This window comes from Chlorocebus sabaeus, chromosome 26 (assembly GCF_047675955.1).
Source record: "Chlorocebus sabaeus isolate Y175 chromosome 26, mChlSab1.0.hap1, whole genome shotgun sequence".
Lineage (NCBI taxonomy): Eukaryota > Metazoa > Chordata > Mammalia > Primates > Cercopithecidae > Chlorocebus > Chlorocebus sabaeus.
This window is the reverse complement of record NC_132929.1, coordinates 25,332,098-25,355,016: the sequence shown is the minus strand read 5'-3', so window position 1 is coordinate 25,355,016 and position 22,919 is coordinate 25,332,098. Positions and strand designations below refer to the sequence as shown.

Here is a 22,919-nt window from a genome sequence, read left to right as displayed (position 1 = left end):
TTACTAGGATGTCATAGATACTTCAACCTCAACATACCTAGTATCTTCTCTTCAAGACAAATTCTTCCTTGTAGAGTTTCTACTTTAGTTAGTGGCATCATCACGTACCTAAACTAGGAAGCCAAGAGGACCTTCCAACTCCTACATTTCCCTGATTCTCCATACCGATCAACCAGACTTGGCTTTAGGTATGATCTTCTAAACATCTCTCAAATACAATCTCTCTTCTCTATCACCATTGCCACAACTATTGCCTTATTTCAGGTCCATATTACCTATCCTCTGGGCAATTGCAATTACCTTAAAACTAGTCTCAACCACTTGTAGTCTCTTTACCCATCCTACCTATTCTTCCTTCACTAAGCCATAAAAGTGAAATTTCTAAGTCACAATCTTATAATTCCCTTTCTTAACCCCATCTCCCAGTGGCATCTAAATTCTTACATATGAAAGTTCAAGCTCCTCAGTATGGCACCGAAGGCTCTTTATGATCTAGCCCTTTGAAACTGTGCTCTAGTTTTTCTTTATCCTCCAATAGTGAGGTGTCCTGAACCTTCCAAGGCATTTCATGCCTCTGTCCCTATTCAGACTGAGTTAGTGCCTTCACAGTTACTATTTGAGTAACACTAAAAGCATCTATAAAGACCCCATGCAGTACATCCTAAATAGCTGTATGGGGTCTTTATGGATGCTTTGGGTGTTATTCAGGGAATTATCCAGGAGTGCCTCTTATCTAGGTTCCATGACTGTCATGTTACATCTATATTTTCCTTCTCTGCCAAGTTCCTTTGGTTCTCAGTAGAGTTCCATGACCTACTTAGTTTTTTACCTAGTTTCTCTTTAAAGCTTTCCTCTTGTTTTCTCACATCTGGTTCCAAGCAGGAAAGCCCTCAGGCAAGTGATACTCCATCCCTACATCCTATACCAAGTTCCTCATGTTAGATCCCAACAAGAGTCCATCTTGGTGGTGGAATGAGTTTCTGCCTTTGTACAACAATGCTGTCTCCACTCTCTATTAATTACAGATGCCCTTCATTGTCCTTCAAAATCCAGATCAAGCCAGGCATGGTGGGTCATGCCTGTAATCGCAACACTTCGGGAGGCCAAGTTGGGAGATTGCTTGGGCCCAGGAGTACAAGACCAGCTTGGGCAACACAGTGAGACCTTATCTCTACAAAAATTAAAATAAAAATAAATTATCTAGGCATAGTGGCATGTGCCTGTAGTTCCAGCTACTTGGGAGGCTGAGATGGGAGGATCACTTGAGTCTGGGAGGTCAAGGCTACAGTGACCTGTGATCACACCACTGCACTCCAGGAAAGGGCTAGATCCTATCTCAAACAAACAAACAAACAAACATCAGCTCAAATGTCGCCAACTCTGAGAAGCTGTTCTTGTCTGGATTAAGATAGTCATTCTCGTTTATCTGCAGCTGTATTCCTTGTACACATTTGTATTTCATTTATTCCTCTTTATTGGGTGATCTTGGGCAATACTTTCAAGTTTGCTGTACCTGGTCCGTAAAAATAGGATAAACTCTCACCTTTGCTATCATATTGTAGATAGTGTGTACTAAGAGCTGGTGGGAAAAAAAAAAATGCTTCTAACTAGGAATAGAAAACCATGTACACTCCATGGCTATTTTAGAGATCAGAAATAGCATTTCTATAATTGTAAGTTTCAGTTATCCATGTGTAAATAATTGTGGCCCTGAAAAATTGTGGCCCATTGGCATAAATGGGTCCTCAATTTCACAAAATGCCTTACCAAACTTAAATAAAATTAGACAAAGAATGTTACTATTTGTCGACACAGATTATCTTTATACATCACAAGCAGTAAATGAAGTATTTATTCACACACTGGTCTCCTAAAACGAACTTATGAGTTGCCCTCGTTTGGTGAAGTGGTCTCTCATCTCTCCTCCCACGGTAAACTGAAGAGCTTATATTCATGATTTATAGATAGCATGCCTTTGCACAACTACATCCTTATATCAGGTCCTCCTATGTAATTCAAATATCAGGGAATCACACGAGGACAGCCCTAAGAATAATTCTATTCTCTAAATGAAACAGATTCAAACATAAGTTTTCAACCCTTATTAGATCATTCAGCATCCATTGAATGGTCACCAATGACAATCTCCTCATCTTTTTCTCAGTCTTTGTTCTTCTTGCCCTCTTTACACTATTTGTCATTCTTGAAACCCACCTTATTATTTAAAATATTTTCCTCTTGGCTTCTACAATTCTCAGTTCTCTGTTTCAAATCATGCATCTTCTGTTTTTTCATTTCTTCTACCTATGACTGTGGGTGCTTTACTTGCTTTATATCTTGAGCTTCTGCTTTTCCTTCTCTCTATCCTCTCCTCTACACTCGGAAGGGTGGATGACACCAAATCAGTATCTTCGGTCATGAACATCCCAAGACCCAGTTTGGAATTTCTTTCTCTCTGCTGGATATTTCCACAAAGATATGCCAACATCATTACTTTAAAGTCAATACTCTGTATCCAAAGCCAATAATTGCAACCATCTCAAGAATAGATTCTCCTACCTCTGCTAGTGATGCCCCATGTTTCAGTCATACAGATATCTGATTAATGAACAAAAGTTAAAGAAACATTGGAAGTACATTTTTTCCCTCTGGTCACATAGAAGGCAGACAGGATTAGAAGATGTATTTTTCATAACTTTTACTTTACTTTTTGAAATTTCTATCAGCAACAGGGTTAAGCTTATGTACAAGAATATTCAACCTAATAAACAGTTGTAAAAACATGTTTACAGAAAATATGTCTTGGCTTTTTAGCAACAGCAACAGGGTTGAGCTTATGTAGAAGAATATTCAACCTAATAAATAGTTATAAAAACATGTTTAAATAAAATATGTCTTGGCTTTTTCTTCTTTAAGGGGAAAATGAAAATTAGGAGAAATAAGGCACAAAGTTTTGTGCTCTTAGGTTTAGAATAGTATGTTTATACATTCCTTTTTTTTCCTCTCTTTTGCTGTCAACTTATTTATCAGTTAGGAATTCTTGGTTTACTAGGTCTCATTCTTAAGGAATAGCCTTTTGGGTTCCAAGATCTTTAACCAATGCCAATTTATAGATGAAGGTTTTCTAATACAAAGATCTCAAAATTTCAGTTTTACAAAAATTAAAAAAAATAATTTCCCTTGAATCCATACTTGTTAAAACAGTCAGACTCACTCATCATTTTCTCCACGATGCCTAACAATATCCTACAAAGCTACTGTAAGAAGAGAAACTCCTTTGTTGCCCCTGCTGGTAGAGGTGAGTGTTCAGTTCTGCTGCTGCTCCTTAGACCCATGAATATCAGATGTGTAAATAAAACTCACAATTGGCTGAACCTTCTCATCCCATTGTTTAAACCTCACCCATGAGATGATTCAGATTGTGTTTACTCAACTGCAAACTATTTTCTGATCTCAACATAGAAAATTAGTCAAGCCAGTTATTGGGGTTACAAGAAGATATGAAGCTCAGAGAAAGTCTACAGAAAGGAGGTAGAAACAAGCAAGTTCTTTCCAGAATCTCAAAGTTCCATGAAATAAGGCTTTAAATTATGCAAATTAATAGTTTTAGCACTACAAATGTACATGGTCTTAAAATGTTAGCAAAGATGCCAGGGTAACTGTAGAAGGTGATTATAGGTCTGATACAGAAAACTTTATTTTTCCTCCTTTAAAAAAAAAAGTTTTTCCTCCTGTTTTTCTCCTAACAATAAAAACAAAGGGGTCAAAAACATGCCAAAGAATGATGAATTGAAGGAGACAATGCCATTTAGGGATCATTTAAATGTTTGTGTGGTCTTTCTGTTTTAATAATATTCAGATGCTCAACAATTTTTTTTTCTTTCCTTGTAATTTTAAAAATACAGCAGTAAAAGATGTAGGAAGCCATTGGGAAATCTGTCTGATGGTCAGAACTTAAGACATCTACATTTGTTTTCTTCTTCTCTCTACTCCCCCTCGGTTTCTTTTGGTCTCAGGATTCTTTCAACATTTGCATAAAACAAATATTTTACAGTTCAGAGAAATTTTTAGTACAGTTTTCCTGTGCAAATTGCCAGAAAGCCTTGTCTGAGCAAACTGCTCAACCAAAAGTAGCACTATAGAGTGCTCCAGAATGTCAGTTACTATGAGACAAGGTCATCTACATTAAGTCTGTGGTTTCTAATTTCACCTGAAATGGAGTTTGGGGTTGTTTGTTGATTTATTTGTTTTTGTGATTCTGGATCTATATTTTATTTTTAGCCTACGAAAGCATTCAGGGTTGGAAATTTTCTTGTTTCTATCCAAGTAACACATGTGGCTATTTTTCTAAGAACCACTGATGCCGGATCAACTGAAGCAAGTCCATCAATAGTCAATCTCCATTTCAAGTATCAACATAGCTTCTGATAAAGATTATCTGTACATTACTAAACCTCTGCTTCTTATTAAAACTAGGAGTACCACTGAATTACAGATTCAAAAAGCTCCATGGGAGGTTATTTCTTCCATTAACTGTTTGGACACAAGATTAGTCACAGAAGTTTGAGTCACTAGATTATTTGATTTTAATACCTAATGCTATTTATTCATTTTGATTATTTTGTGGATCACCCCACTATGTCTTCATCAGGCATTTGAAACTCCTTAAAGCCTCAGGTATTTGGGTTTTCTAAAGTAAAAATAGCTAAAAGAGGCAATGTGTAGAATCTACTATTTTAAAAAGTAAAACGTTAAAGTTAAGCAAATGTATGTGCTACTGCTCCCAAGTTACTCTTACTAAAGCCATCAGGCCAACTCAGAGACAGGAAGCGTGCAAAGCCTGACACCTAGCAGTTTTCAGTATCCATCCACCAAGTGAGTAGAGGTTGGAATCTCAAATCCTAGAAACGAGGGTCATTTTTCTCCTCCTTAGTTTTTTGAAGTTTAAGAGTTGAAGCAGCCCTGAAAAGTACTGCTTAAGCAAGATAAAGCTATCAGAATTGAACTTTTGATTTATTCTGGGAAACTATACCTAGTTCATCTGAAGTGTTGTGTGAACTGCAGAAAGGTTCCACTGCTTGAAACTTCTCCCATACTGTTGTGCCTTACTACTTAGAAGTGCCCGTGCCCTCTTCAGCTGTGACTCTACTGACCTCAGGACCTCACTGAACAAGGCACGTGGGGACCCTTGCGGGAGCCCTGGTAATGGTGAAATGATCATATTGTTACACTATTTATGGAGCAACAACTTTGTACAGAGAATGACCTGCTTGGCCTCCAGTGCTGAGAATGCTGCTGATGCCACCGTGTAATGGCATCATTGGAAATTAGAACAAAGAACTTCACAGGGGAATAAATATTAATGACTGATGTGACTTTCTTTAAGGAAGAAGAAAATATGCCAGCGTTTATTCCCTCCCACATCATTTCCATAATTTGCTTTTTTACTGTGAATTTAGAGGAAATGTGTGATGCTGGTATTTTGTCTTCCTTGTTTGTTTGATGCTGGGGATTTTATGTGTTGTACACTTTACCCCTCACATTGTGTAATTTGCCTCAAACCTGCAGTGAAAGTCCTTTATTGGCATCTTAGAAAAAAAAAGAAACGTGCTCTATCCAGATAAATATCAGTTGATGAAACTGACTTAACAAATCATGTCCAGAACCAAACAATATTTGTTAAATCCTTCAAATTTTTTATTCTAATATAATTAGTTTGAGAACAAAATACCATACTAAACTGTTTATCCCATGCAATATTTAGGATACACTTAAATACTTAAAAAATGTTATTTATCTGAAATTCAAATTTAACAAGGCAGCCTGTATTTTATCTGGCAATCTTAGCAAGTGGCAAGCAGAACATGTTGCAAGTGGCAAAGAGGGGACTGTGTCAGGGGTGACTGCTGAACATCAGCCCATGTACCATCTTCAATACTCAAATCTTGGTGACTGATTTCCTATCCATGTTGAGATAGATGTTTAAGACCTGTTATTTATCAGTGTATAGACAATCTCATTTCTACAAATGTAAAGAACAACAAAAATACAAGCACCACTCTGAAAAAAAGTGAATCATTTTGTCTCAGTAGAAATAGTTGAAATTATGGTACCTTTCCCTCTGAACATATACGGGACAACTCTTTTAAAAACATGTTAATTTTTATTAAAGTGTTTGTTTTACTTATTTTGAGAAATCAAATAGCAGTAGAGTAATACAGGGGATTACTCTGCTGTAGAAATAGTTGAAATTATGGTGCCTTTCCCTCTGAACATATACGGGACAACTCTTTAAAAAACATGTTAACAAACCCCATCAAAAAGTGGGCAAAGGATATGAACAGATATTTCTCAAAAGAAGACATGCATACAGTGAACAGACACATGAAAAAATGCTCATCATCACTGGCCATCAGAGAAATGCAAATCAAAACCACAATGAGATACCATCTCACACCAGTTAGAATGGCGATCATTAAAAGGTCAGGAAACAACAGGTGCTGGAGAGGATGTGGAGAAATAGGAACACTTTTACACTGTTGGTGGGATTGTAAACTAGTTCAACCATTATGGAAAACAGTATGGCGATTCCTCAAGGATCTAGAACTAGATGTACCATATGACCCAGCCATCCCATTACTGGGTATATACCCAAAGGATTATAAATCATGCTGCTATAAAGACACATGCACACGGATGTTTATTGCGGCACTATTCACAATAGCAACGACTTGGAATCAACCCAAATGTCCATCAGTGACAGACTGGATTAAGAAAATGTGGCACATATACACCATGGAATACTATGCAGCCATAAAAAAGGATGAGTTTGTGTCCTTTGTGGGGACATGGATGCAGCTGGAAACCATCATTCTTAGCAAACTATTACAAGAACAGAAAACCAAACACTGCATGTTCTCACTCATAGGTGGGAACTGAACAATGAGATCACTTGGACTCGGGAAGGGGAACATCACACACCGGGGCCTATCATGGGGAGGGGGGAGGGGGAGGGATTGCATTGGGAGTTATACCTGATGTAAATGACGAGTTGATGGGTGCTGACGAGTTGATGGGTGCAGCACAGCAACATGGCACAAGCATACATATGTAACAAACCTGCACGTTATGCACATGTACCCTAGAACTTAAAGTATAATAATAAAAAAAAAATAAAAAATAAAAAAAATTAAAAAATAAAAAACATGTTAACTTTTATTGAAGTGTTTGTTTTACTTATTTTGAGAAATCAAATAGCAGTAGAGTAATACAGGGGATTAGCTTACCGTCCCTACTCTGCCTACAGTAATACAGGGGATTACCACCTCTACTCAGAGTAGGGACACTGTCCCTACTCTGCCCTCCCCTACTGTGGAGCCCCACTTCCCAGAGGCAACCCACTTCTAATTTGTTTTGTTTTTCCTGGAGTTTACTTCCATATTTCTAGGTTGCATGCATAAAATGTTATTACTATTTTAGACAATATCTGTTGATTTTTGTCTATAAAAATTAGGATCTAGCTCCTTACACAGACCAATGCCTTCCCCCAGCATACACACATTCTAAACTCCTTCTCTGAACTCCTACCCATTCTCTTAATATAACAATCTTTGATTGAATAAAAAGGAACATCATTATTAAGATATAAATATGGTTTATAGCAGAATCACGTAGTATATATTATCTTCCAGGTACAACTTATGTTTTCCCTGGAGTTAATAACAGCTTAATTTTTCAAAGCTTATTCTTCTATGTACTAACTCTAATTCACCCCTAAATTCTTCTAAAGAATTCTAAAACTCTTTTCAATATGTCAAAGTCAACAGAAAAGTTAGAAGTCCCATTCATCTTTTCATTAAGAGTAGCCTTTCTGAAGGCCTCTGTCCTCTTATTTTGATCTGGACTAGCTACTCTGCAGTCCTGCTATACAGACATTGGTCTATGATTTTTGTTCAATGTTCGCTTTTGGATTTCCCTAATGTTTCCTGTATTGACTTATCAATATCCTAGATCCTCTGTATTCCTCTTTCTTTAATTAATTCCTTATATTGGTGAAGCATATTTTTTAGAATTTTGGGAGGAAGGATGCATGGGTGGTGAACACAGACTCCTGAGTATCATGGAATCACATCATTCATCAAAAAAATCTGCACTGATCATAAGATTTTTAGAGTTGGAAGAAATTTTTTAAACTACCCATCATTTCACCAATGAGGAAATCAAGACTGATATAGGTGACACATTTATGAAACATATATAAGACGTGTTAAGGTTACACATTTATGAAACATATATAAGACTATTCAGAAAAATAATTTAACAAATTCTTTTTAACTTTGAGAGGAAGCTTGTGACACCCTAAGCTACCAGGTTAAGCATGGGCAGAGGTGAGAAAGAAAGAGGTAAGCGTAATTGTATCCCTATTAAAGCAATTCTTCCTAACCACTACTAGTACAGGGCACTGGCTTATTAACAATAATCCTGAGATAAATGTATTTACTACATATTGCTGTAACTCACTGACCTCCATTGATTAATAACTAAAGAGAGCTTAAGACTTCTAGTGATTCCAGCAAGCCCTTTCAATCTCTTTGAAATCACTTATAAAAGATATAAAATAAAAATTAAAAATAAAAATATTGTATTATTTTGAGGATTCACATAGCAAGGTTAAAGGGGTCTCAAAGTTTCTCTCCTTTAAGCAATAAAATACCTTCTTTTTTAACTTCTGACCTCCCTTTTCTAAGTACAGCTTTGATATCCTAGAGCTTCTCCCAACATAAGAAACTTTTCAGGAAAATTGGGGACCAGTCATTTCTAAGGATCACTCCATCTTTATGAAGGAAAGTCCTGACATTCACAGCAACAAAAATGGTCTCTATCACAGGTAGGGAGCATAGAATGGGAATATTGTTTCGGTTGAGTCTAATGAAAATAATGTTGGACAGGCAAATGCCTTTGTAATTACACCACAGACTGGGCCTGGGTATGAAAGTGGAGGTTTTACCTTAAGGTAACAAAAGACCTTTCACTATTAAGCAATAACATCAAATTTAAATATTAAAGAATTTTCAAAATTGTCTAATACAACAGTCACAATTGATTCAGAGGACTATGAGATGGTTTGCACCTAGTTCATTAAAACAGAACCACTTTAGCCATGTTAATTTTGGTCTGCGCTGTTATGAAATCTTTTTTCATCAATTCTTGAAGTGTTCCTGCCTCCATAGAATTTTCCCCACTTTTGAAATCATGTGTCAAATCATTTGTAATCTGTTAAAAGCTATTGGTGACCTTTCTTTAAGCTTAAAAAGAAATAATTCCATCTGTTGATTTCATCACCAGGGAATTCTGGAAAAAGAGAAATCTCAGAAGTAAAAAGAGAAGAAAGGCATTTTTACCTCTTGACCTTTGAAACTGTAATGTCATTTAATTGAATCTGATTTTTTTGTTAACAGCTATTTCATTGTAACATTTCTGGGAACTGTATTAAGTCAAATGCTCATAGACAAGCAGGTGTTTTCTCTCATTTTTGTGTGTGTTCATACTTTCCCTTTTTTTCTCTGAGTAATTCAGTCTTACAATGTGCTCCTCGTTTTTTACCTTGTGAATCTTCTTTAGTGAGAAGTTCCTTGTTTAACAAATATTTGTTGACTAAGTGGTAAACAGTTGAAGATCACTATTTTCCCCCTAGTAAACGCTATTTGTAGCTTTATTAGTAGTCATTTGAGCCACAAGACAAATAATGCTTATTTGTGAGATCTCCATATAAATATGGCCTTTGCATTTGCACTTTATTTTATTTTAAAATCTACAAAGTAAAAACTAGTCTATGTCTGTATTTTTTTAAAAACTAAGAAAAATGCCTTTTAATCTTTATATCTTTATATGCCTTTTTATCTTTATTTTAACCATTTCTTGGTATCTTTATTTCTTTGTGTAGACTAAAAGGAAAGGTGAGAGAAATGTCTTATGGCATTTAACATTCTAGGATTTTTTCTCAGTTGCCTTTGATGGTCTACTAGTAAATATTTTAAACTCCCTGTAAGTTGTCAAGTCCTTTGCCCCCTGTGAAGAAGCATTGACAATTATAGACCAATTAGTGAGTAAACAGACCAGCTATGCTTACCCAGAATGGGGTAGAGTGGGGCTGGGGAAGAGAAGCACCATTCTGTGAAGCTTCTCAGAAACATTAAGCTCCCCCTGGTTCCATCAGATAATTCAGCCATGTACAAGAGCTAGCTAGAGGCCTTCAACAGTCAAATCAACCAACCTTTCTTAATAAGGTTAGATGCCCATTTTCAGAAGTTAGCTCCTGGTGGGCACTTACCCGATGCAGTTTTGGTCCTAAGGGGCATCTCTGCCTGCAGCCTACATCCCTGTCCCAGGTTGTCTTCTTAGTATGACTGACACTGCCTCACGTCATACTCAGTCCCAGCCTAGCCTCCACTTCTTGTCTTGTTATGTGCTGGGATTCACATTCTCTGTCTGGATATGGAGAAACCTTGCTGGCTTTAGAGCATCACCCCCAGGGGTTGAGAGGAATGGCCAAAGAAGTTTAGGAAGGTCTACACTTTTCCATTAATGCTGAGCACAGTCATATGTAGCTCATATTTTCGGATAAAATTTACATATAATGTAATACACAGATGTCACGTAAACAGTTAAATGTTTTGACAGTGTATGCCTGTATAACCAGCTCCTCCAATGAAGATATAAAACAAAAGTACCCTTATGCCCCTTGGTAATCAACCCTGACCTCTACTTTCTGAGGCAACCACGGTTTAAATTTTTCCTATATTTTTGTCTGTTCTTGACCTCCTTAGAATAAAGTCACATGGTATGTCAAAAAGAAACAACAAAAACCATCAAAATGGTAAGCTGGGTTTGGTTTTTTTGAACCACAGAGATTGAATGGAACCAATCTTCAGGGTCACTGATGACTTGGTAGCCACAGTAAATCCTGTTCATTATCTTAGGGGAAGTGTTGCAAGATTCCAGAAATGAAATGCTTCCCTGGAACATATTTCTTCTAATTAATTGGGGTACTACAGGATTATCCAAGTGCAAATTTTTCTATAGGTTTTCTTTTAAATACTAAGCCTCTCTTAGGGTTTGTATGTCTCAAGAAGTTCAAGTAGAATCCCTTTATTTTTTCATAAATCATTCCCTAAGAATTCAACCTCTAACATAAATGGGTATAATAGTGAGTAGCCAGTAAAGTCCCCCAAATGTTTATTTTATCCCCATTATCAATAGTTCAGTGATTATCAGGGTCCACAATAACTTTCTCACTCACCTCCATTTTCATTTCCATGGCCTCAACTGAGGAATTAAAAGTAAATATGTATATTTTGGGAGATTGTTGATGCATCGTTTGTGGAATCTTTTGTGGACTAAATTGTTTTAGCTGTTGTGTCATCCTGAAAAATAAATTACATGTGTTTACAGTCTGGCATTTTTACAAAGCTGAGTGCTGGACAAACTATTGTTTCATTTTGTTTGATTTTAGTCTGAGCTTCTAATATCAGAATATTCTGTCATAGATATAAAACATGCTCTCACTGACTATATGCTATTTTATATCTCCATTCTGGCATTTTTGATACTATAGGACACATTTTTTTTTCTTCCCTTTTGGATGGTACTCAGGCATTTCAGCTTGGTGTAGGTAAATCCAGATGAGTCTCCCTGCAGAAAATATCTTTGTAATCAGCTATCGTGTTCTGGGCTGGGTTCAAGGAGTATGAAGCTATTAGGAAAGAAAAGTTAAGAATAACAAAATTCTCTTCCTTTTAAAAGAAAGCACTTCCAAAACTAAAGTTTAGTTAAAGTCACAGAGGATCAATATCAGAGGAGAAAAGGTGAAGTTATTCAACTAACCAAGGTAGGTGGGTAGCACCTTGGAAAGACTGTAGTCTTGAAAGGTGAGCCAAGTGAAAGTGCCACCTCCACGAAGGCCTCTGAGCCAAACTCTGCATCTGAAGTCTGTGTGTTCTCAATTATCTGCTCAAGGTCTGTGGGCTCCAGTTCTATGAATAGATGTTGGAAATGTGTTCATGAGAAAGATGCAGACCTAGAACCAACTGGAATATCTACTTATAACACCTTCCTCAAACAAATGCCTTATCCCTCTGGCCCTAGAGACAAACAGTTCACGCCTCTCAGTGTGTTGGCAATGTCATGTCCTACAATTACAAGAGTTTTAATGTCAAAATGAGGCAAAAGGGTGGAGGAAGGGAAATGGTCAGTTGTACTACTCACTACTACTCTCAGGTCCAGTCTGTAGGAATATCTGCAGGAAGGGCTGCTCAGGATTTTTAGGCACATGGTGATAATAAAAAGCTGACCAATAACTTTTAGTTGGCTTTATTACTGTTTTCAAATTCCCTACAGAAAATACACCCTCTAATTGCCTGTACCCATAGCAGACTGCTCCCACAGATCCTCCCACCCTATAGCCTCCCTTTGGGAAGCCACTGCTGGATTCTCATAGTGGGGGTACCCCAGAAAACTCCACCATCCTCTTTCACCAAAAATTCCTCTCACAGACCTGCTAATTTTGTCTTCTACTTGAGGAAAGCTGAGAAATATAATGGTTTTCTGCCTGCAGGAGAACACAGGAGAGGGATGGATATTGTTTCCTTGGTAGAAGGTTAGGTAGGATTAGTCAGGGAAAAGAGTGTAAGCATGAAGGCTTTGATCAAGGTCAATAAAGTCCAAATGCTATGTCAATAATCATAGTATTTTCTTGATTTAATGTCAAAAAGATGGAACTGGACACAGTGATTGTTGACTTGGATGCATTGCACTGACTTGTATAAAGTAGAAATTCTACATCAGGAACCAGTGGATCTGAGTCCTAATCCTAGCATCACCACCGACTTTATTAGTTTGAACAGATTATTAATAATTACATGCCTCAAGTTTGCGGGGAAAGAGGAACACTTATACACTGTTGGTGGGAGTACAAATTACTTCAGCCATTGTGGAAGACAGTGTGGCAATTCCTCAAAGACCTAAAGCAGAACTACCATTTGACCCAGCAATCCCATTACTGGGTGTATACCCAAAGGAATATAAATCATTCTACCATCAAGACACATGCATATGTATGTTCATTGCAGCACCATTTACAATAGCAACCTAAATGCCCATCAACGATAGACTGGATAAAGAAAATATGGTATATATATAGCATGGAATATTACACAGCCATAAAAAAGAATGAGATCATGTCCTTTGCAGGGACATGGAAGGAGCTGGGGAGGCTATTATCCTTCACAAACTAATGCAGGAACAGAAAACCAAATAATGTCTGTTCTCACTTACAAGTGGGAGCTAAATGATGAGAACACATAGACACATAAGGGGAACAACATACACTGGGGCCTATCAGTGGGGGAGGGTAGGAGGAGGGAAAGGATCAGAAAAAATAACGAATTGGATCTAGGCTTAATACCTGGGTGATGAAATAATCTGTACATCACACCCCCATAGCCTATGTTAACACATAGGTAAACACAAGTTTACCTATGTAACAAACCTGCACTTGTACCCCTGAACTTAAAATAAAAGTTAAAATAAACTATGTGCCTCAGTCTCCTCTTTTTAAAAGTTAGGTTGATTATATCTGCTCTGTCTTTCCCAAAGGGTTGTTCAGTAACAACATGAAGATGACTGAAGAAGAACTGGACAGTGGGCAACAAGAGCTGGAAAGAACCTTTCAAGCCTTTCTACTGACCGAGAAACAGGCCTCTTCAGCTGGTTTCTGGGCCTCCTGTTCCCAAAGTAAACAAACGACCTCTTACTAAAAGGTACATTCCACATACCTGTATTGACTTGAGAGTCTAGACGTAGACTTACTGGTCTTTATAGTCTGTGAAGACTATAAACTGATATCTAGCTGAAGACATAAACTCATATTTTGAACCAAACAAGGCTGATACTTTGATTATCATAATCATTATTATTATTTTATTGAATATATTATTTTTATATGTATGAATCATACATATAGAAAAGTGTATAAATAATAAGGTTATAGCTCAACTTTTTCCACAACTTGAACACATACATGTAACCAGCACCCAGATCAAGAAACAGAGCATAAGCAGCACCCCAGAAACCCCCCTTGTGCCTCCTTCCAATCCTTCCACTTAACGGTTACCACTGTCCTGACTTCCACAGCCATAATTAGTTTTCCTAGTAGTCCTTTAACAGGATAGATATGCTACATCCATGGAAACACTAATAGCTCTTAAAGATCAGACACTCATTTTTTGTCAAATGTGCTTCCCGATGACTTAATAAAGAATGGGAGTAAAGTGGGTAGAGTACAGGGGCAGATACAGAAGAAAGGACTGGAAATTATCTTCTCGATAATTTGCTGGTTACGACTAGTGTGTCATTTCCAGCAGGCGTATGATTTTATACTTTAATATTTTTGGAAAAGGAAAGGCTTCATTACATTGGAACTATTATGTTTCTTTTGCCTCGGATAAATTGCAAAATACAATTTGTAGAAATTTTTAAAGCATTTTCTGTGGCTTAACTCGATATTTGTCCACACTTGGTGAGAATTTGAGACATACAATATAATATTGTCATCTTGGATTTTATTTTGAGGCCCTTTACCATGATATTCCCAACAGTATAGAATCCAAGTGCTAGATCTTGGCAAGATTACCAATATATTTCCTGGGTAGTGATGGGGCGTCAGGAACAGGAGGCAGGGGCAGGGAAGGGCAGGGTCTATGCACCAACTGCCTTTGGGCAGAAAACCTTTGCTTTCCCCCATATCAAACCCTCAACTGCATTCCATCATCTGCTGGGCTGGCCACAGCTGTGGCTGTTTCCAAAATGAAGATGGAATCTAGCCACATTTGGATTTAGTATTTAGTCTAGAATTGCTGTTCCTTTGGATATTATTTTCAGAAGTACAACATTGCACAGGGGCTTAGTTTTTCTAACTAGCTCATGAAAAACAATTACAAATCCTCTTCTCCCCTAAATATAAAAGATTGATGTAAAAGTATTCTGTTTATTACATTTTCCTTTGGGGTATCCTTATTCAAATGAAAAAAAGAGATGATTGCTTGATCTAGCTTGATATGCCTAAAAATCTTTTTTCTCCCCTAGAGCAGATACATATATGCCATAATAGTGACAACACAGCAGTGTATTTGACATAAGAATCTACAAAGTGAAAGACTGTTTGGTGACTTCTTGTTATATAAGCTGTTTGATTTAGATCAAACAATATTCTCTAAGAGCCTACACTGTACCAGGCACAGTGTTAGATACATATGACAGAATGACAAAAAGACATTGACCAAGCCCACAAGGAGTTCACAGACCAGTGAGAAAACAAAGCAAAACCATAATAACCATGTAACAATTGCTTATTATAATGAAAATACTATATACAATGTTTCATGGGAGAACAAGTTATTAACTCTCACTGAATGCATGGTCAGGGAAGAGATCACAGAGCAGGTGTTGCAGAATAATTGCCCAGCGCAGAAGAGAATCACACGTGGCAGGCAGAAGGAATAAAAACCACAGAGGCATAGATGAATGACATAGCCTAGTGTTCTTCAGAAACTCAAAAGAAATCAAAATTGTCTAAACAAAAGGTTAAGGGTGGCAGATGGTGAGGCTAAAGCAGAAGTTTGGAATCAGATCATGGAGAGACTTCATTCCCTAAAATGTTTTAAGCAAAGGACCAATACAGTCACATTTGCAGTTTAACGATTGATACTGGCATAGGAGCAGAAGCTCAATTAAAGGAGGGTGGTAAAGAAGGCAAGAGGATGGATTTAAAAACAATGTTGTTTTCAGGTTTAAAATATACCAGGTCTTTAGTCTCATGCACACTCATTCTCACCCTCACCCATTCTCTTGCTCACCTCTCTCTCTTCTATTTTAATTACCGCCTTTCTTTCATACCTCTCTAACCCTTTCTTATATTTTATGTAATACTATAGAAATTTTGGGACAAATCCTTAAAAATATCCTGCATCATCCCATAGCCAATATGCCCAAGCTCCAAAACCAACTTATGAAAAAGTGAGAGGTTAATATGACCCATAGAAATACTATTGCATTTTCCATTATTATTAAGTATTTTGGAGAAGGCACCTGTTAAAAGAATAGATGTGTCTGGTAGCCTCTTTGATGGCTCTGATTAAATAATGGCAGAATTGGTAGCAGAGCCAAATATGGTTTCACTGCCATAATAAACAGCAAAGAAAGTTTTTCATTACTAGTGACCTGCTGGTGATGCCTAACCTTCCTTGGAGAACTTGCTTGGCCTTAGCCCTTGACCAATCAACCCTGACCTGTCACTAGTGTCCTCATGAGTTATGACATAGAAGATTCCTTTGCATACTTCTGCATGGGTTAGCAAGCTTTGTGGCCTGCTGCCTTATGGAAGGCATGGGTTTACAGGGGAAAGGATAAGGTTATCTATGATGATGGATCCATTTCGGAGCATACATATAAGCCACAGTGTGACAAGGTGAAAAAGACTTTGAGGAGAACAAGAAGACTGCCAAAGGATCCCCAGATGGGCAGCTCTAGATGAATCTGAATCTGGGAGGAGAAATTATTTGCCCTTCCAACATGGGATGTCATCCTTAGGGAGTATGTATGAAATTCAGGAGAGAGGGACATGAGAAATTTGAAAAAAATTAAAATGACTATTTAAAACTTTTAAGTAAAAAATGTTTCATTTATTTGTAAAATTTAAATGTAACAGAAGGAGAGTGTGGGATACTTATATTTGTGAACAGAGAATGTGGGTGTTTTTTTTTTTTCTTTTTCTTAAGACTAGAAAATACTTCTCTAATCTACCCCTCTAACTTACATGGAATAGAAGGAAGCAGGGAGAAGTGTGAGTGAAAAGTGAAGAAAAGCTCAAATTTGATACCTAATGCGGTGGTTTAAGATATTTCTTTCCTCATTATGCCTCAGTCTTTCCCTCTATAGTAAAAGAGAAGTAGCCCTTTGACTCCAAAGTTATTAACTTTTAAAAGAGATAGAAGGACATGCCTTTGAAAATTGAGCATACTAGAAAACAAATTTAAAGTCTGTTTCCAATGAGAAATGAAACAAAATATTTAATGTCTGTTTGTAAAGAACAAGAAAACTTGTACATTTCCTAAGTATGTTTTGACTTTTCCTCTTTAAGCAAAAAATAGAATTTTCTTGCAGCATAAAAGTAAATTTAGGATCAAGAATTATGTTTGCTACATAATACCTAGCAGATTTTAGACCTTTTAGGAGCTTTTCATGTTTCGTTGTGGCGTAAGGGAAAGAATATCAACTGTAGAGCCAGAAAAATCTGAGTTCAAAATCCAATTTAAACTTCTACTGCTGGCCAAGTGTAATCTCACTACAACCTATCTTTCCCATTGATTCTAGAACACTTGACTAACCCTATCAACCAACCTGATCTAACTGACACTTAAAGCAGACTCCAGACATTTTTTTTAATTGAAAATGGATATTCATGAATGCAGATAATATCCTGGACTATAACACAAATCCTAAAAATTAAAAATAATTGAAATCATACAAAGTATATTCTCTAATCAAATAGGTATTAAATTAGGAATCAATAACAAAAATTCTGGAAAATCCCCAAATACTTGGAAGTTAAATGGCACACTTCTAAATAACCCAAAGGTCAAAGGGGAAGTTTCAAATGAAATTGGAAATTATTTTGAACTGATTGAAAATGAAGATACAACATGTCAAAATTTTTGGGATGCAGCTACAGCTACGTCCTTCTCAGCAGTGCTTAGAAGGAAGTTTATAGTATTAAATGTTTATATTGAAAAAGCAGAAAAAACTCAAATCAATAATCTAAGTTTCAATCTTAAAACAGTAGGCAACACAGCTAGTTAAACCCAAATCAAGCAAAAAAGGAAAGGATAAATAGAATAAATCAATAAAATTGATAAAAAGTAAAGGAAACAAAAGAGAACAAAAAGCTTGTTCATTGAAATGATCAATAAAATTGATAAATCTCTACTTAGATTTATCAAGAAAATAGAAAACTATAGAGCGTACAGGCATTAAATGTAGAAGAAGAGAATCCTACAATCACTGCTTATAGATTCCACAGGTTAGATGAACTGAACCAATTCTTGAAAGAGACAAACTGCCAAACTCACTCAAGAAAAAAGTTAACCTAAATGTTTCTATATCTGTTTTAAAAAATGAATTTTAAGTATAAAGCTTCCAAAAATAAAAAAGTCCAGGCTGTGATGGTTTCCCTGGTTAATTCTACCAAAGATTTAGGAAAAAAAGAGTAAAAATCTATAAATACAAAAATTGCAAGCCTTCAAGAAAAAAGGAGATAACACTTCCCATCTCATTTTAGGAGGGTAGCATTACCCTGATACTACAACTACAGAAACACAGCACAAGAAAACTATGGCCCGATATACTTCACAAACAGAAATGCAAAAATTCTCAACAAAGTATTAGCAAATCAAATGCAAAAACATAAAAATGATAATAAATAACTAAGCAAAGTCTATCCCAGGAATGCAATATTGGTCCCAAATTAGAAAATACAATTAGAGAAATGTATTTTACCATATAAACATACTAAAGAAGAAAAATGACATATATGCAGAAAAAAATGATAAAGTTCAAATTCCATTCATTGTATATTTTTCTACAGCCTCTTAGCAAACTAGGAACATAAAAGAACTTTCTTGATCCCATAATGGGTAGCATGTGCACACATGCACGTGAACATCCTAGCATACTTAATGGTGAAGGTTTAAACTCCCTCCCTCCAAGATTGAGAACAAGGAAATGATGTCTGTTCTTATACATCTATCCAATATTCAAGTCTTTGCCAATTCAATTGGTCAAGAAAAAGAAACAAAAAGCATACTTACTGAAAAGGAAGAAATAAAACGTTGTCTACTCAGGGATGATGTGATTGTCTATATAGAAAATCCCAAGGAATCTAGTAAAATTTTCACAGAACTAAGTGAGTTTAGCAAATTCACAGGATATAAGTTCACTATATAAAATAAATCACATTTTATAAAGAGATGGTCCTCAGCTTACAAATGTTTGACTTGTAATTTTTCTACTTCACAATAGTGCAAAAGTGATGTGCATTCAGTAGGAACTGTACTTTGAACTTTGAGTTTTTATCTTTTTCCAGGCTAGATACGCTATAAGATGCTCACTCATGATGCTAAACAGTGGCAGCAAGCTGCAGCTTCCAGTCAGCCGGGAGATCAGAGGGGTAAACATCCTATACTCTACAGTGTATTGTGTTGCCAGATGATTTTATCCAACTATAGGCTAATGCAAGTGTTCTGAGCACATTTAAGGTAGGCTAGATTAAGCTATGATGTTTGGTAGGTTATGTGTATTATGTGCACTTTCGACTTAAAATTCTTTCAATTAACAGTGCATCCATCAGGAAGTAACTATAGTTAAGTGGAGGAGCATATGTACTAGCAATGAACATTTGGAAATAAAAAAGTTTTAAAAACAGTCACAAGCATGGTAGATATATCTGACATGTAGTGGATACTCTAATATTTACTGAATGAGTAATGCAATTGGACTTTCAAATGTATTCTATTTTTGTTTTTCAATACATTTACATTTCAAGATATGTTCTTCTAGGTATTATTAACATGGTCTGATATCCTTGACAGTATAACAATTATTCATGGACAATAGCACTGTAGAATTAGCTATATAGCTAGAAGCAGCCAAACAGGCTTAAAACATTATATTGAATAATCTACCTTAATTTTGATTGAATTCCCTATACCTGTGGTATTGAAATCGGTATTGTATCCTTCTTGTAAGATAAACTTCTATGAAAACGTTAGCCTCATGTACCTCTGTCATATGTTATATGCTGTGTACACTTGGGTTAATTAACATTTATCATTAAAAATTAAAAATTATATCTGCATAATCTTAGTGACCTTAATTACACTGAAGTTATTCACCTTTCAGTGCAAATGAAGAGGGACAAATCTCAAGACTAACATTTCTGAAAATGGCAGTCTCCAAGTTAGTAACCAGGTCCCCCCAAATTAGTATTATACACCTATTTCCAACCCTAATTTTAGAATGAAAATCACAGACAGGTGGTATCTAGTCAGACAAGAGGTGTCTAGTCAGACAAGATACCTCTTTGGTGAAGTCAATATATACTGGTTATTTGTGATTAATTTTAGTTTGTTGCATTATTATATTCATAAACTGTAGTTTTTTAAATAGTTGGAGCACATGTTCTATATTAGTGGGCGAAGTGGGAAAGTTTCTTTGAGACACCAAAAGGGAAACATAGCCTTCATTTTAAAGCATTCAGTAATAAAACTATTTTTATCTAACTATTCACACAGACAAATGTGCTCTAAATATATAAATTTGTTGTCTTTGCTTTGCTTTTCTCATTTCTTTCTCCCATCCCCTCCCCTCCCCTCCCTTCGCTTCCTCTCCCCTTCTCTCTTCTCTTCTCTTCTCTCCTCTTCTTCTCTTCTCTTCTTTCTTTTCTTTTTAGACAGAGTCTCACTCTGTCGCTCAGGCTGGAGTGTAATGGTGCCATCTTGGCTCACTGAAACCTCCACCTCCCAAGTTCAAGTGATTCTCATGCCGAGCAGCTGGGATTACAGGCATGCATCACCATGCCTAGCTAAATTTTTGTATTTTTAGTAGAGAGTTTCTCTATGTTGGCCAGGCTGGTCTTGAACTCCTGGCCTCAAGTGATCTGCCCACTTCGGCCTCCCACAGTGCTGGAATTACAGGTGTGAACCACTGTGCCTAACCCTAAATATATAAATTTTTTAAAAATAAGCTAAGAGCTTTAAAAAACTTCTAAATTATAACTGGCTCATCTATTGACATACAAAGAACCATTACTTTATTTATTAAAATTGTAGTCAAAGCAAAAATTTTTATAACTACCAAAATACTCATTTGGCCAATGACCTATAATCAGAAGACTGATAGAAGTACAAAAGGCTTATTGAAAAAAAAAAAAAAAAAGATTGATTGCACTATGTTCCTAGATCGAAAGACAATGGAGTTTGTCATTATTCTAGCATGGATTGGAAAATTAGACTACAAATAAGGATGCAGCAGAAGCATTTCTAAGATGGAAGTTTAAATCAATAAACACTTACATCAAAAAGAAGCTAGATCTGAAATAAACAACCTAAAGTTACACCTCAAGTACTAGAGAAATAAGAACAAAACCCAAAGTTAGCAGAAAGCAGGAAATAATAAAAATCAGAGCAGAAATAAATGAAATATAGATTATAAAAAAAGGATGATCAATGAAACCAAAAGTTGGTTTTTATAAAGATAAACAAAATGGACAAATCTTTAGCTCGACTAAGAACAAAAGAGAGAAGATTCAAATAAAAAAATCAGAAACGAAAGAAGAGACATTACAACTGATTCTATAGAAACAAAGTATCACACAAGAAGATTACCATGAACAATTATATGCCAATGATTTGAATTATCTACAAGAAATGGATAAATTCCTGGACACATACAACCTTCCAAGACTGAATCATGAAGAAACAGAAAATGCAAACAGACCAGTAACACATTAGGAGATAGAGTCAATAATAAACAAGTCACCCATCAAGGAAAAGCCAAGGACCTGCTGGCCTCACTGCTGAATTCTACCAAATATTAAATGAATAACGAATACCAGTCCTTCTCAAACGCCTCAAAAATTTGAAGAAGAGTGATTACTTCCAAAGCCAGACAAGAGCACTACAAGAAAAAAGAAACTACAGGCTGATATCCCTGATGAACACAGATGCAAAAATCCTCAATAAAATACTAGCAAACCAAATTCAATTAAAAGGGTCATTCACCATGACCAAGTGGGACTTATCCCAGGGATACAAGAATCATTCAACAAACGCAAATCTATAAATGTGATACACCACATTAGCAGAATGAAAGACAAAAAACATGATCATCTCAACAGATGCAGAAAATGCATTTGACAAAATTCAACATCCTTTCATAACAAAACTCTCAACAAATTAAGGTATAGAAGAAGTGAACCTCAATACAATAAAGGCCATATGTAACAAACTGACAGCATATAACAGAATTAATGACTAGATAATGAAAAAAAATCAGTCAAGTACCTGGTTTCTTGATATGGTGCTTATGTGTTATTCAGCTTAACTATTTTCAATAACTGCTTCAAGTGATGTTAGTTGGGGTTGCTCTTACGGCTGAGGTCACCCGTTGGGTAAGTTGAATGAGCAAGTTCATGAAGGCTTCTCTTACCTGGCTGGGGCCTTGGTGTTGACTGGGGTACTTCAGTTATTCCCCTTCTTTCCTTGGTGTTAATGACTGGAGTACTTCAATTATTCCCTTTTCTATGTGGCCTTTCTTTCCTTGTAGTGTCTCCAGGGACTTGCCACATGGTCCTTCTCTCCAGCAGGATAGCCTAGATTTCTGAAGATGCCATCTTCCAGCTTTAAATATCTCTGTGCATTGATTTGATCTTAATTTACTTTTGGAATAACTTCTTAATTCTCATTGTTCAAATAAACTGAGGTGCCCAAGCTTAAATTTGGAAAACATTTTTAACTTTCAAAAATAGTTTCCAAAAATAACAAAGACTTCTATTTTTTAAATTCAAACAACATGTTTTCAGGGAAATGTGTCTTGGAAGAAAAAAAAGAAATTATTTTCCCTAAGATTACAAAACATTAGGCCACTTGGTTCAGCCAGTGTATTGGCTTCCTCTCTCCTTCCCTCCTTCCCTCCCTCCTTTCCCACCCTTCCTTCATCCATTCTTTCCTCCCTTCCTCCATTTCTCACTACCTCCCTCCCTTCTTTCATTCCCTTTTATCTCCCTCCCTGCTTCCTTCCTTCTTGCTTTC

At 36.3% G+C, this 22,919-nt stretch overlaps 2 protein-coding genes across 6 annotated transcripts in view; one reads left to right on the top strand and one right to left on the bottom strand.

The window, feature by feature from the left end:
• The window catches only part of FAM227B (family with sequence similarity 227 member B), a 521,377-nt gene that overhangs the window by 151,571 nt on the left and 346,887 nt on the right, over positions 1-22,919 (top strand). For all 5 annotated transcript variants that reach the window (XM_038009969.2, XM_073012157.1, XM_073012160.1 and 2 more), the window contains one exon: positions 13,654-13,817. The gene's annotated coding sequence lies outside the window, so the exon portion shown is untranslated. The remainder of the gene's footprint in view (positions 1-13,653; positions 13,818-22,919) is intronic.
• DTWD1 (DTW domain containing 1) overlaps positions 1-22,919 on the bottom strand; it is a 179,812-nt gene that overhangs the window by 114,344 nt on the left and 42,549 nt on the right. The gene's annotated exons all lie outside the window — the stretch shown is intronic.